Source organism: Puma concolor, chromosome B3 (assembly GCF_028749965.1).
Source record: "Puma concolor isolate L17-30 chromosome B3, mPumCon1.1.hap2, whole genome shotgun sequence".
In the NCBI taxonomy this organism is placed as follows: domain Eukaryota; kingdom Metazoa; phylum Chordata; class Mammalia; order Carnivora; family Felidae; genus Puma; species Puma concolor.
Window position 1 is genome coordinate 134,438,798 of NC_141672.1, and position 14,924 is coordinate 134,453,721.

Sequence of the window (14,924 nt, forward strand, 5' to 3'; positions counted from 1 at the left end):
GAAGCTAATTGGAGATGATTCCTATTTTGGCAAAGTTGACATTCATTGCTTCTGGTTGTCCCCAACGTGTTCTCCAGCCCTAGCTGTCTAACCAGTATTTTTTTTTCTTCTTCTTCTTCTGCTCAGCCTGGTCCCATTTCAAATTCCTTACTTTGGTCTGTTCTCATAGAACTGCCCTTCCCACCAGTTCCTTTTATTTTCTTTCCCCTGGTGGATCAATCACAGAGACAATTGATTTTTCTGTGTCCTGTTTGAACCAGAAAGTGCTGACATCTTGGAGGGGGGGGGCGCGAAATATGAGTGAGCATTAACTCTCACCAAATAAGAGGCAACCAGGCCAATCTCTGGGTTTAGTGATTAAAGTTGTGTGTGCATACTTGTGCGTGTAAGTGTATACTCCTGTCTACATACCTGAACTTGCATAAATTGCCAGTGGTAAGCAATTTCAGTGTGCTGCAGGAAAACACGCTAAATGAGAAATCGTGTTAACAAACCAGATCTAAAAGTCCAGGAGTAGATCACTAATTAGGAAAACCCAAACTCTTGAGCTATGGTCCTATGCTAGCTAGCAAAGAATAATTTTTCCCTCTTTTCTTGGACATAGGACCCTAAATTCCTTTTGACTAGAAGGAAGTTACGAGACAAGATGCAATTTTCTCTTTCTTTTCTGACAACTGTCATCCAAAGGATCACAGCCCATGTCAGAGTATCTGTCTTGAAGAGAAGAAAGAGAGAGGGAGAGAGAGAGAGAGAGGGAGAGAGAGAGCGCGCGCGAGAGAGCACTCGTGAGAGAGGTCCTGCAGCCTGTGGCCATCTCTGCATCACAATTTTCCAGACCTCTATTTTTGATTGTGATCCCACTGATCTGAGTTTGAAATGCGAGCGTAGTGAAGCCCCTAAGCCTTCAATCGTGTGAAATTTTCAAAAGATCTCTAGAAGCAATCTCAGGCTGCCTGACCCCTGACAGGCGCCGATCTCTTTATTCCTCTCTCTGCCAGCACTTTATTTGTTGGAATATCTTTCAGATTTGCACCTCCAGATGACAAACCTGAGTGTTTATTATGTGTACATGAATCGGAAATCTTCAAGCCCACACAAAAGCGCCATCTTAAACATAATATTTAATTTCCCAGCCTCGGTGCCTCCTTCTTTATTTGCTTTTCATTAGCTTAAATATTTTTTCCAGGTCTCCCATGTGTCACTTTGATATTTAGATGATTCTGTCTTTTAATCATCATTTCCCCCTTGAAAAATCCCCTGTCGCCTGCCTCTGCGGGGCTCACACTGCAGTGTCGCTGTGTGGTGGGCGGTGAGGCCTCCGAGGTGGTGGCAGAGCAGTTCTGGGGGGGTGGGGGGGATGTGGACCCAGGCAGGATGGGGGCCCTGGAAGTGGCAGAGAAATGCTTGTATCAACTGGCGGCCGGAGCTGGGTCGGGACCGGTGATGATGACCCTTCTAATTCCACCTTTCCTCCTCAGGCCTTTGAAAATTCTTTATGTTGTATTTCAAAAACCACACACATAAAATAAAACCTCGGGTGCTTGGCAAAGGTGCTCTAGCAGCTGGGAGTCGGCCCCACTGGGCTGCGGACGTCTCTGAGCGTGGGCTCGGGGTTGAGACTCCTCACCCAAACCGGTCAGGCACTGCCTGGCACTCCCTCCGAGCCCTGGCACTCCCTCCGAGCTGCCTTTCTGGGGATCCCTAAATCCTGGGGCCCTGGGGGCACTAGAGGGAAAGGGGGGGGACTTCTTCAGAGAGAGCTGCTTTGTTACAAGTGCCCTCTGTCAAATAACTCCACAGACGAGATTTGGGGGTGGATGACATCGCCCACCCCCCCCCCATTTCAGCCCCCCACTGAGGCTTCGGATCCCAGAGGGGCACCTAGGTGGCTGAGCTGAGACACAGCCGCACCCCACCCCTGCACAAGCAGAAGGTAAATCGCCACCCTCAAGGACAGTTCCGGGCTGGGAGGTGGTGAGCTGCAGCCTGAACACCCCTCCCTCTGTGTTTGGATGGGCCGTGTTGCTATGATTAACTTATTAAACCCCTTCGTAATTATTTTAATTTGACTCCAAAAAATACTTTGGGCGGCGTTGCGATGTGTTTGTATTTATCCATCTCCCCCCCCCCCATAAAACCTGTGTTAAAACAAATGTTACTTTTCTCTCTCTGTACATAGACCCTCCCTTTTTGAAATAGACCGCAGGGACTACCATTAGATCGAATGGCAAGTCTTTATGGAAAGTGTTTTGCATAATTACATACCAAAGCCAGAACAGTCACCTCCACATTTTATGGGTCACAAACCATCAACAATTGCCACATTATTGTCCACGAAACCTTAGTCCCTTCATTGACGGAGCGGACTCCACTGCCTAATCTAGAACGAGAGAGGATGGAAATTTCTTCTAATAAGAACCCGAGAAGATTAGGTCCCCACTGACAACGTGTTTACATATAGTTATAAAGTTCAGAGGACCGACAGGGAGAGGAAAGGAAATCGGACTAGGCCTGATTAGGAGCGGCGCATCGGTCTAACGTAGATAGCGCATCAAAAGGAGCGGCTGAATGCCTCTGCCGTTTTCAGATCCGACCCCTTTCCTACCTTTGTGATGCAGTAATTAAGATATTCTTATTTAGACAGACAGCTTCTCTGGTAACTGAATAATATTAGCTCCTTTGATGTCAAACTTTTGACAGTTATCACACCAGCACTGGGCAATTTAGTACAAATACCCTCCTTAAAAAAGAAAGAAAGAAAGAAAAAGAAAGAGAGAAAGAGAGAAAAAGAAAAAGAAAGAAAAAGAAAACCCCCATCGGCTTTGAAGAAATCTAATAAGTGTGATCCTTAGCACCAAATGATCTAAATCGCCGCCGACAGGCCGCCCGGCTATAAATTACATTCGGTGTTACATAATGAAGGCGAATTTGGGTTTTAGCTCATTGAGCAATTTTGGTGGAAATTGGAGCGGAAGCCCCCCCAACTCTTGCACCCCCATTCCCGACCCCCGACCTCCCCCCACCCCCCAGAGCCGCTGCCCAGATCGGGAGGAAAGCGCCACAAAGTCGCCAGGGTCAGAGCAAGGATTGGGGGGTGGGGGGGGGGGGGAGGAGGACGAGGTCCGGCCGTGGTGGGGGCAGGTGCGGGCAGAGCTCGATGCCCTTGTCCCCGCTCGGGAGAGCGGGACAGGACCAGCCACCTACTCCCGGGATGACACCTCGCCGTTGCTTTAGGAGCTTGGTCGCCAAATTTGGGATTTGCCAGATGGCAGGATTATTTTAGCGTCTGTTATATTATGTGTGTGGGTGGGGGGGGGGGGGGAGCGGGTGCAGAGGGAAGGCAGGAAGTCCAGAGACCGCGCTGGTTTCTTAAAAACACACGCCCGTGCCCTCTTTGCCCACTCTCGGGCTACGGCCGCGTGGACCCTTCCCGCGGCTCTGGGATCTCCGAGCCGCCCTGCGGCAGACAGCAAGCCGAGTCTCCGCCATCCCTGCCCTTCCACGCCGGCCCACTGCCCGCATATCTAGACCCGGGACCCAGATGCGCGGAGCTGGGGGGCGGGGGGGGGGGGACGAGAGAGCTTCCCTCGGAGAAGAAAAGGGGGGTGGGGCGGCTAGGAGCGTCGGAAGGGAAGGGGGCAGAGAGGGCGGGTTAGGAGGGACGAGACTGTGACGGTGACACCTGGAAGGCATTGTCCTTGCGAGCGACACCTGTCAATCTCCGCTCCGGGGTCCCGGGGCCGGGGGCGGGGAGGCCGCGGGTCTCCGCGGTGATGTCATCGCAGAGTCCCTTCCCGGCGGAGGGCGGAGAGGACTGGGGGGGCGCCAAACCCGGCGGGCTGAGAGAGGGGTGGGGGAGGAACGGAAAGAAAATAAACAGAAATCGCTCTCACTCGCCGCGTCCTCTGCTCCGGATTTACATGGAAATCAATAATCCGACTTTAGGGTTATTTCTGATCTTGATTGACCCGTCTTGCCTTTTTTCACTGGGGGAGGAGGTGTGGGGTTACAGCCTCCCCGCCTACAACCCGCAGTCCTTGGGGGAGCCCTGTTACCCCGGAGCCTTGAGGTGACCGACCCTCCTTCCAGACCCAGCTCCCTCTTTTCCTGGCGGTTGTTTCCAAGCGCAGGCTTCAGGCTTAAAGAGGAAACACTTGGGGATGAGTTTTGAAAGTCTTCCGATATTGCAGGGGGCGAGGGGAGAGTTAATTAACGCCGGGCTCGCTCGGCGAGTGGGAGAGGGGGCCTCGGCGTGGGTGGGCGGGCCGGGTCCAACACCCGGGTGCGCGCAGCGCGGGAGGCGTGTGATCGGGAGGCCCCAGCTCGGAGGCCCCGGCTGGGGGAAAGCGATCTGCGGTGGCCTCCGCGGGGGGCTGCTGCGGTGCCCCAGGCAGTCGCCCGCAGGTCCTGGGGCAATTCTGATCTCCCACCTACGGCGCTCCCACCCCCACCCCGCCGAGCACTACTGGACTCTCCCTCTTCCTATTCTTTTCGGCCTGAGCTAATTAGCAGCCTGCCAGCGGCCTGATTTATGGAAACGCTCGGGCGGGGGGAGACGCGCAGCCAGCCGAGTCCCGGCTGCCTCGGGGCGGAGTGGAGGAGGAGTTTCCACCGGCCTCCTCCGAAGAGTCCCCCCCCCACCCCCCGCCGCCACCACCACCACCACCACCACCGCCACCACCGCCCCGCCGGAAGCTGGAAGTTGCCGTCCCTCCTCCCCACCCTCCACCCAGGCGGGTCCTGGAGGCCCCCGCGCCCTCGGCGCCCCAGTCTGGGACTCCGGGCACCCTGGCGCCAGCGGGGCGGGCGGGGGCGGTGGCCGCGCAGCCTGCTGCAGAGTCTCGGGCGAGCAGGTTCCAGCCCCAGCTGACCCGGAGGGCAAGTTGGGCGCAGATAGAGCGGGAGCCTCCTTTCCCACGTTCGGGTCTCCAAAAAAAAAAAAAAAAAAAAGGGAAATCGGACCTGAAGGCGGCGGGGGGGGGGGGGGGGGGGGGAGGGGATGTTGCTCAAGGTCGGCACCAGGCCCCCAAGCAGCGAGCAGGCGTCGTAGGCCAGGGTGGGGCCCCGAATGGAGCCACCAGCCCAGCCTGCCCCCAAGAGGTTAGGGACTGTCCCAGGGGAGGGCGTGGTCCACTTCACTCCCTACCCCCCCACTTCCCCCCCATACTTTCTCTTGGATCTTATCCTCAGAGGGTCCTCTGAGTTGCTGCCACCAGTCAACAGTCTGGGAATTTTGAGCTAGGAGAATGCGGGGCCACCGATGGTCCTTAGAGCCACCCAGCCAGGCAACTTGCCCAAAGATGCGGGCGCCGCCTCCTCGCCTCTGGAGGGTTGCACTCGCTGGTCAAGCGGGAAGAGGGCGAGAGGTGCTCCGTCTCCACCCACCTGACCCAGAAATGAGAGGGAACCGGGTGGAAGGGTCAGGGAGGAAGTACACCAGAACCTGTTGCTGGTGGTCCAGCAGTCTGGGGAGGTCGCTAGGTGACCGACTTGACCTAGAAGCAACGACGCAGGGCGATAAAAGACAGAGAGGGAAGCATCTGTGTCCTCCCCACCTCGGGGAAGGGTTGGGAGAAAGAGCGAGCAACAGACCCAGAAGGCCAGGCACCCCGGGGCGTGTTTTCCTCGCTCAGACTTGGGATGGGATGGGGACACCGGTTGAAGTCACTGGGAAGAGGGCCATGCCCCGAGTCTGGCTGTGACCCACCTTGCAGTGGTGGGGAAATGTGATCTACAAGAAAGTGTTTAAAATTTATTTAAAACACCCCACCAGTTCACCCTCCAGAAACCATATCTGGTCTCTGACCCCCGCAGGTGCAGAATTGAGAACCTTCTCCCCCATTAGGAGACCTTCAACTGCCTGCCCCAGTCCCCCTCTGTCCTGGAGCTCCCTCCCAGATTAGGGCCCGTTGATGTCACTGAGAGCCCAAAGCCCCCCCACCCCCACCCCCCGCCAGGGCCTCAAGGAAATATAATTTCCTGCTCATCTTCCTCCCCTTCAGCCACCACCATTTCCAAAGAGTAAGGGTCTTTCAGGCCCTGGCCCTTCGCCACGCGGTTGGATCAAGAAGAGGAGACCCTCAGCCAGCTGGGGAGCCGGGTTGAGCACCCATCTACATTGTGGCATTCAGTCCCCTGAATTTCCAACTGTGCTGATGACTGTCCAGACACACTACGGTGGGCCAGATCCGTGGCCGAAGTCTCAGCGGAAATGGAGACCCGCCCACCACAAAATGTCGCTGCAGACAGCGTGGGTCTCACTCCGGCTGGCTCCCAAAGCAGGGACCCCGGGATCCGCCACTCCGGAAGCCCCCCGCAGGCCGACTCCAGGGCCCGCAACCCGCACAGCAAATGTTGGCTGTTAGGCGCCCAAATAATATTCTTCATTCGTCTTTTTCGAAGTTGATTTATAGCAATCGACAGGTTAAAGCCTCATCTGACTTCATTACTTTTAAAAGCTGTCTATTTCACAACTGTCACTTTTCATCACTTAACTCAAATAAATACTTGAAGAAATGAATTGGAAGAGACTTTTAGATCATGTTTATAATTCTTGGTCGCTACGTTCACATTCCTAATGACCTGACCCGCCGGAGTTTCTGCAGACTTCTCAATTGGGCCGAAAATTCTTGCGTTTACGCTAGATAACTTCAAGGAAAGTGAGGTTGGCCAGAAACCGGCTATGAGCAGCAGCACAGCTGGTAGGAAGCGATAGGGTGCAGGTTCAGCAAAGCTTGCCAGCGGCCACCGTGGCCCAGGCCGGGCACCCGAGGCCACTGGGAAGGGTGGCGGCTCCCGGGTCAGGGCGTTCCAGTGCAACCAACTGCTGGAAAGAGGGCCCAGGCTAACAGCCGCTCGATGCCCGCCTTGCCCTTGCTTCACGGAGCCGGGCTGCAAACCCAGGAAGAAATTCATGCAGAGTGGAAAGGCTGTTCACTTTTACTGTTACTATTATTATTCCTATCATTGTTGCAAAAATGTTTTGGAAGCCCCCCCCCCCCCTTGCGACAACCACAGGTGGAGTGTGACCGGGTGAAAGGCATTTCCTCCGGGTCAGCGTTGACCTAGAGCTTGTGAGATACCCAGGGAAGGCAGAAGTGTGGAAACGAAATCGCTAGGACGCAAGTGCGTTCAATAAATCGAAATAGTTTCTTCTTCAATTTTGCTGCCATTTGCCAACGCTGAGTCCTCTAGGGCTCGTGCCACTCAGCCCCTTCTTTCTCTTTCCCACCCACTCACTCAGAACCATCTCTTAGAAGTAGGTTGAGAAAAGAAAAAATTAAAACAGAAAACAAAGGAAGGAAGAGGGGGAAAAAAATAAGGAACGAAAAGAGAAGGAAAGGAAAATTACAGGAAAGAAAAAGAAAAACCTATTAAACAGAAAAACTGCCTACTTTGGAGGACAAAGCAATTGCGAGCGCATACGATTTTCTTTCCTTTATTTTTTCTTAAAACAAGAAAAGAGAGAGAAGCAGCCAAGTCGGCCGACCCTGGGGGTGGAGGAGGTGGGCGACGCTCTGGGGTGTGGAGCGCGGGCCTCCCAGCAAACCCGGCGGAGGCTGAAGCCCGGCGCGCGGGTCCCGGAGCCTCCGAGGTCCCCGCACCCTGGCGTCGGCCCCGCCCGGGTCCCACCGCGAACGCGAACTTCGCAGATTCCCCGGAGCAACAGCGCCGGGAGTGTGCACCGGCCCCGGCCGGGGTCGCGGCTCGCCGCCGCCGCCGCCCGTCTTCCCCGGTCGTGGCCTCAGGCCTTCGCCCGCCCTGCGGACCGGTCGGCCCAGAGGGGGCTGAGCGCTCTCCGACTTCGGGTGCAGAGGCGACAGGGACCGGCGCGAACCCGGCTCCGCGGCCGCTGCGTCGCTGCGGGAACGCGGCCGGCGCGCTCGGCGGCCGCCGGCTGGGTGCGCTGCCGCACCCTGGAGCGCCACCTCGCTGCGGAAACTGGAATGGCACGGCCATGTTCCCAGCCTTCTGCAGCCTAACTTGACCGTCACCGGACTTTTTTCCTTCGTCAAAACCTTACGAGAAGCCGAAACGCACCGGCCTTCTTCCCATCGGTTAAAACCCATTATCTGTGACCGACGTATCGCACAATGTCTGCACTGGGGTGAAGGGAAAATAGCGGGAGAAAGAGAAAAAAAAAATAGGTCTAATTTCACCAAGTCCAAGCTGTGACACTGCTTTGATACGAAAGATAAACTAAATGAGAGATGTTTTCTTGGAGGCCCATGGGTTCCGGCCGCCGAGCTCGGGCCAGTCAGCTGAGGCCAGTGCAAATATCTCCGATGAGGCCTATGAAGCCTTCCCTTCCCAATTGTAAATCCACCCAAATTCACTCATTCTGGTCAGTCGGACATAAGAGGGACCTGTCCATGCCATGCCAGTGGCCAGCCTACCAAACCTCATACCCACAGCCTTCGGATCTGCTGACAAAATAATCACAAAATGCAGCCCTTAAACATATACACCTGTCGGCAGGTGAAAGCAGCACCAGCGAGAAGCACAGATTATACTGCATTGGACCCTATTTCCTCCAGTTGAAAACTTAAGAGGCTCGCCCGGCTCTTAAACCCTCACGACTAAAAAATACACAGCAAAATTAATTCGCTGAATATAGTGAGGCTTTGCTTCGACTTGTTTTCAAAGTGCACCGTCCCAGAGACAGAAGGGATAAGTAAAACACAAATTTCACGAAACAAGTTGTTTTTTGTTTTTTTTTTTCTGCGAAGATTCCAAACGTGGCGTTAAAAGTAGGGCATGTTATCTGGTGGTGCTGAGAGCATTTGTGTGGTTTCTTTGTTTTCGGGGGGGGGGGTACAGTCTTTTTTCTAACGCAGTTTCCACCACAAGTTTCTTTTGGTTTTTGTTTTAAGGAACTCAGTGGATCGCACATATAATGATGGCGGAACTGGGGCCCATGGGGTGGAGGAGAACGTGGATGTGGGGGTGCGTAAGCCCCCGCATTTTCCTGCCTGAGCAAATCCAACATAGAGACCCTTTCTTGAATCTTCGGTCTCCCTAAGTTCGCAGGGTGTGCTCCGTCTCTCACTGTGACCAGTACTTTCTGCCCTGCTCAGAAACTACAGGGCTGTGCGGGGGAGGGGTGGGGGAGGGGGCAGCCAGGTTGTTTTTCTGGTTGTTTGTCCTTCCCCATCGGGCTAGGAAGAATTCCTAAAAGGGACCACACAGGAAAGAGGCCCTAATTTCTTAGCAGGACTTGAATGAGGATCTCTCACTCTGGCCAACGGAGGAGGGGTGGCCTGGCCTTTGGGAGTCTTGGGGTCTTCCTGTCTGGAGGGATGCTACCTCCGGGCGGAGGAAGGTGTTGAGAGATCCTGGGAGCTAAGAGGTACTTGCAGGGTGGGTCCTGGGATCCACTGAGGGACAAGGGTGAGGGGACAAGGGACAAGGGTGAGGGGACAAGGGTGAGGGGCAGGGACAAAAACAGAAGGGAGGAGAAGCATCAGCAAATGAAATGCTTGAGAAATTAGAAAGGTTTGCTCCTTTCTCTCTCTCTTTCTCTCTTTCCTTCCCTCCCTTCTTCATCTCCTTCCCTTCATTTCTCTCTCCCTCCACTCCTGCTCATATTCAGATTTTCTGGGTTTTTTTTTTTTTTTGTACTGAATAATGCCTGGAGATGAAAAATGGTTTTTATTGCTATTACACTTCCTACCGCGAGATGCAGTGTAAGGCTCAGAGTTTGTATTACAACTATGTCACAATGTTTCACTGATGCAAAACATGTAGCCAGAGGGTGTTGCTAATGACTCCTGGATTAGAGCGAGATTGAGACTGGGAGGAGAAAGAGAGAGCGAGAACAGCAGAGAGACAGGAAGGGAGAAGAAGAGAGAGGAATTTCATTAGAGGAGGGGGGAGGGGAAGCATCACAGAATCAGGTCTAATAATCTAATCAGGATATTTTCCGAATTCAATGTTCTCTCCAGGCTTGAGAGTGTGAGCTAGAGAGAGACCAATATCCTTTCAAACACCACAGAGGTTTTTTTTTTTTTTTTTTTTTGCATGTTAATAACTATTAATTATGTTTACAGCCAGTTAGCTGAAAAACTGTCCTTTGGAAAGAATCAAACTTCGGAAAACGCTTAATATCTGATTAAAGGCTTTTTCCTGGAGCCGCGGGAGGTGGGAACCCGGTAATCACCCAAGGGGGTGCGGAGCTCAGCGCGGCCAGCAGAGGCTCACCGCCCCCGCCCGTGGTCGGGCCACACTTGTCCACACGCCTGCGACAGCCTGGTGGGCCCAGGGTGCCCCGCCGTGGCCGGGGCGGAGCGCCGAGGCGCAGCCTGCGGCCCGGGCTCGGGCTCGGCCTCCGCTTGGGTCTTGGCGAAAAGGTCCCTGCGGGCCCCGAACTCCCCGGCGCCCTCCCCCGGGACGAGGTCTACTTAGGGAAGCGGGAGGTTTCGCGGTTCCTACCGTGGCCCGGGCCGGTCCCACCGCCCTGCGGTCCGCTTCTGCCCCTCGGGGCACAGCGAGGAGGGCGTTCCCTCGGGGCTGCGGCCCTTTGAACCCGGGGAGCCCTCGGCTCCCGCCCGGGCGCGCGGAGCTCGCTCGGGGCCCGGCTGCGGAGCGGAGTGTGGGTGGCGGGTGGGGTGGAAGGGGAGTGGGGGAGGCGGGAGGGGGCGGAGGGGCGGGGGCGGCAGCCGGGCGTTAAGCCTGGAAGCTTGGCTGTTTACCCAAACGATTTTCCTTTCAGGCCCGAGACGCCAATGAGACAAGATCAAACTCCCCTCTTCGGGGTGTGTGCGTGTGTGTGCGCGTGTGTGTGTGTGTGTGTGTGTGTGTGTGTGTGTGTGTGTGGTGTCGCCTCCTCCAAGCCGGGCTTTGTGAATGGGGGCTCCGGGACGCCGGCTGGGAGGGACCAGAGGCCGACCCGGACACCAGCGCCTCCTCCCGGGGGCGAGGAGAAACCAGGCGGAGGGCGCCCCAGACACAGTGGTCCGGAGCGAGACAAGCAAGCGACGGGGACACAGGCCGCGGAGAGATAAGGGCCGCGTCCCTGCAGGCCGAGCGGAGAGACGTATGGTCGTGTGTGGGAGGGGGAGAGGGGAGAATAATATGAATCACATCCCCCTTGCAGTCCCTTAATTTCCGATCCCAACAAAGCTTAAATCTAGCTCCTTGGGCCACTGATTTCTCGCCACTCCTTCGCTCGAGATATATTAGCTGCAAATTAGGCCAAGGTTTTGGCGATTACGGTACAATGCAGGCCGCGTGACACGCGCCGCCGGGCCTGCGCCTGGGTCCCTCCTCACGCCGAAAAATGATGAGAAAGCAAGAGAGGATGGATGGTCTGTATTGACAAGACATTTGTCATTTTTAAAGGGGTCCACATTCGAGAATAGCCACCAGCCTGGGGGGTGGGGGAGGGCAGAGGAGAGGAGGGGGACCAAGTCCCGGCCGCTTGCGCAGCAGGTGATCGCGGTCCTGGGCGTGGCTCCTGCCCGGCTCCAAGGGCCCTCTGAAACGTCGTTTGCAAAATAACAAAAACAGTATTTTTAGTACTGCTGATAATCAGAGGAATCAGGAAGACGGGCTTCTATTTGTTGGAGGTCAAACACTAAAACCCGGCTTCCCGGCGTGGTCCATGTATTTGGTGGCGCTGTCTCGGACAGCTCATTCCCTTCGGCCTGGCGATTAAAAGCCTACTCAAATAATTGTTTCTGGAAGAAAAAGGTGTCATGCCGCTGCTTCTGACTCATCTACGATTGGCACGCCTGCCTCCGCCTGTCCCTGATCCCCACCCCCACGCACTTTCTGTTTCTCTCTTGTCTCTCTTCCTCACCGAAGGGTTCCCCCCCCCTTTTTTTTTATTGTTTTGAAACGATGAACCACCACCCCCTGTCCCAGGATGCTCTTATCTAACCGAAATTCCCTAGCCCCCGCGCTGACCGAGGCAGAGTGCAACGTTTGCTCCAGGCTTCAGTGGCCCAGGCCCGGACAAACACCCTGGGGGGGAAGAACCACAGAGGCCTCACGTTTTCTGCAGGCGTGTTAGGGTGGAGGGCTGTGGCTCCAGGGCTCAGAGGGGGCAGGGGTAGGGATCTTGGGGACCCCAGCTATGCGGTGATTGGTCTGGGATAAATGTGTGCCAGAGACTGAGATGCCCACGGAGGAGATCTGATATGCCTCGTGATAATAACAGCTAACATTTATTGAGTGCTTACTATATACAGTCATTGTGCCCATACCCCTGGAGGCCTCCAAATCTGAGGTCAAACATGGTGGCCAAGGGTTGGCCATTGGAGCAACGGAGGCCGGGATGGGGCAGGCAGGTAGCTAGATAGGTGCCATTGTGTGGAGGGGGTAGAGGTTTCTGCCCCGCAACGCATTCTCCGGGCCAGGAGAGGCGGGGCGCCGCTGGCAGCCAGGAGCCCGGCCAATGCTTCCTCCCTCCCCGCCTGCGGTCGTCTGTAGCAGGGCAGAGGAAAGGCCTAACAGTTTCCAGTGACATTCCCACTTCTTCGCACTGGAACCCTGGAGGGAAGTCGATTGGGCGGCCAAGGGCCGTGAAGGCCAGCCCCGGGCGGATGGCGAGCGCTCGGCGCGCGTAGGGCAGACTCCCAGCCAGGCCCGGGGGGGCCCCCGCGTCCTGCGCCTGCTCTGCCCAGGTCGCGGCCGCACTGCTCCAGGCGAGGTGCGCCTCCCTCGTGGTGCCAGGGGGCGCTTGACCGCCTCCGGGGCCTCCGCAGCCGAGGAGGGAGTCTCCGGCCTCTGAGGCCTGGTGCGCGCTGGGGCCAGCAACAGGGCGCAGGCCGGATTGCCCTGGGAGCATTCCGGCCGCTCCCGGCCCCACCTCACCCCGCCGGGTTTCTCCGCCTCGCCTTCCGAGGCCGCTTCCCGGGAGCAGGAGTTTTGCTGCATTCACTGCTTCTCCCTCCCATCCGCCTAAAGCAGGGGCTGAGACTAGCCCGTGACCCCGTGCCGTGCCCCGCGCGGGTGGAAAAAAGCAGGCGCTGCGCTCTGTCTGGAGACAAAAGGCCTCCGCGCTCAGGCTCCTCCAGGCTTAGCCGCGGCGCGTTTCGCACCCGCCTCCACCTATGCAGAAGAGGCTGGTGCAGGTGGAACTGTCGCTGTAGGGTGGCTTGGAGCAGAGAGCCTTGATTGATCCCAGAAGTTGGACACCTCCGAGGGCATAGGCACGGCCCGGGCATCTGCTCCAAAAATATACAGTCTGCCCCCGAGCACTCGCCGCCAGCCCCCCATCCAGACATCCTTGTAGAAAGGGGGCCCCTCGTTGCTTTTTTTTTTTTTTTCCCCTCTTCCTTTCTAGTCTCCTTGCAAATCACCTGGCAGCAGGAAAACGCTCGCCCCTGTTATCGACCTGCAGAGGTTACTTCATTCCCGAAAAACGACTCTGGCTTTCCTTCTTCTAGTAGACCCAAGGGGGAATTCACTGGTTTAAAAAAAAAAAAAATCTTTAAACTCTCTCTGGGTGTGAGATGTGGTTGGAGCACGCAGAGTCCCCTGTCTCCCCACACGGACTCCCCGCTGCACCTGGAAAGCTAGTCCTGCGAAGAAGCAATAGTCTTTTCCTGCAGTCTATCATTTCGGTATTACAAATAACAACCATGGAGCGAGAAATACCCCCGGCCTAAGAATATTGATAGATGATAGTAGCGATATTCACACAATCGATCCTTTAATAGGCAGACGTCATAAATCACGTTCAATTCCCTGACTGCACACCACTTCGCTTAATAATATAATTAAGATTAAAACTCGAGAGGTATTGGAGGCAGCAGGTATTGATAGCTTCAAAAATTGCATTCTGGATATGATGGTGGAAGGGAAAGGGACCTCCGGAAAATATAGCCCCGTTCCCAACATGTGAGGTCTTCTCTGCTCTCCTGTCCTGGGAGTCCCTTTGACCCTGCCCCCCGCCCCCCCCCCCACACCTTCCCCCTACCACCACCAATAATCCCCATCTTTGATAGGTGAGCAGAGAATAGGCTGGCTCTTTCATAGAAATGTCAAGGAGGAGGTTAAGGAGAAATAGGGCTTTGCTTGGGGGGGGGGGATTTCATGGATTTAGGGATCCTTCAAAGATCTACTCCTTCAGCCTTGAATCTGGAGGGGGAAAAATGTTCAGGAGACCCAGGAAATGATATTGTTTGGTTCTTTCCACACGATCAATTTCCTCGACAGTGTTTTCCAAATTACGTAGAAATCACTGAACATCTACAGGTCTGCCAGTGAACTCCATCCCTGCGGTTTTCACGGCCTGTGAACCTTTCCACCACTGCTGTCCCGTCCAAATCAGGCCTCAGAAAGGAAACCAAAACTTCACATGAAGAGTAAAACCAGAGGGAGAGGGTCCCGTGCAGGGGGTGGAGATCTGCTCTTTGCTTCGTGGCTGAAGCTGATTGTAAGTGTTGCTAAAATTATTTCAAAGAGTGAAATATTAATCAAGTCAATCAGCGCTGACAAATGAGAAATATCTGAAAGTCAGTGGTAATTTACAACTTTGTTATTAGTTAAGAATCGCCTGCCTTGTAACAGTAATTAATAACACTTAGGAATCATTTGGAAATCCCCCTCCCATGCTTTTTATTTTCCTCTGTCTCTTAAGGAAGGAAAGAGAGAAAGGAAGCAAATGAGTGATCAGTAGAAACAGGAAAAACACTGAGTCGTTAGTGAGGAGAACAAAACTGGAAAAAATAAAAGAAAGGAAAAAAAAAAAAGATTAGCCCCATGGGAGGCCATCAGGAAATAAAGAAAATATAGGAGGAGGGGTAGTAAATCAGAAAATGAATTCTGTAACCATACCCCATGAGCAGGCTGGCTAAAGGTTGAATTTCAAATGGCCCAGAAACCCCATCAAAATGAACAGTGCTGCTAAAAAATCTTGAAAGTAGCTCAGCTCTGAATCAAGGCAGAGCTCAGGGCATTGTCTGTTTTGTTGTTGT

At 54.8% G+C, this 14,924-nt stretch overlaps 1 long non-coding RNA gene across 2 annotated transcripts in view; it reads right to left on the reverse strand.

Moving 5' to 3' along the window:
* The window catches only part of LOC147580392 (uncharacterized), an 86,256-nt gene extending 75,500 nt beyond the window's left edge, over positions 1-10,756 (reverse strand). The window contains exon 1 of one of the 2 annotated variants that reach the window (XR_015252850.1): positions 10,432-10,756. This is a non-coding gene — a long non-coding RNA (uncharacterized LOC147580392). The remainder of the gene's footprint in view (positions 1-10,431) is intronic. The other variant, XR_015252849.1, reaches the window with a different exon arrangement.
* Between the last annotated feature and the right edge of the window lie 4,168 nt (positions 10,757-14,924).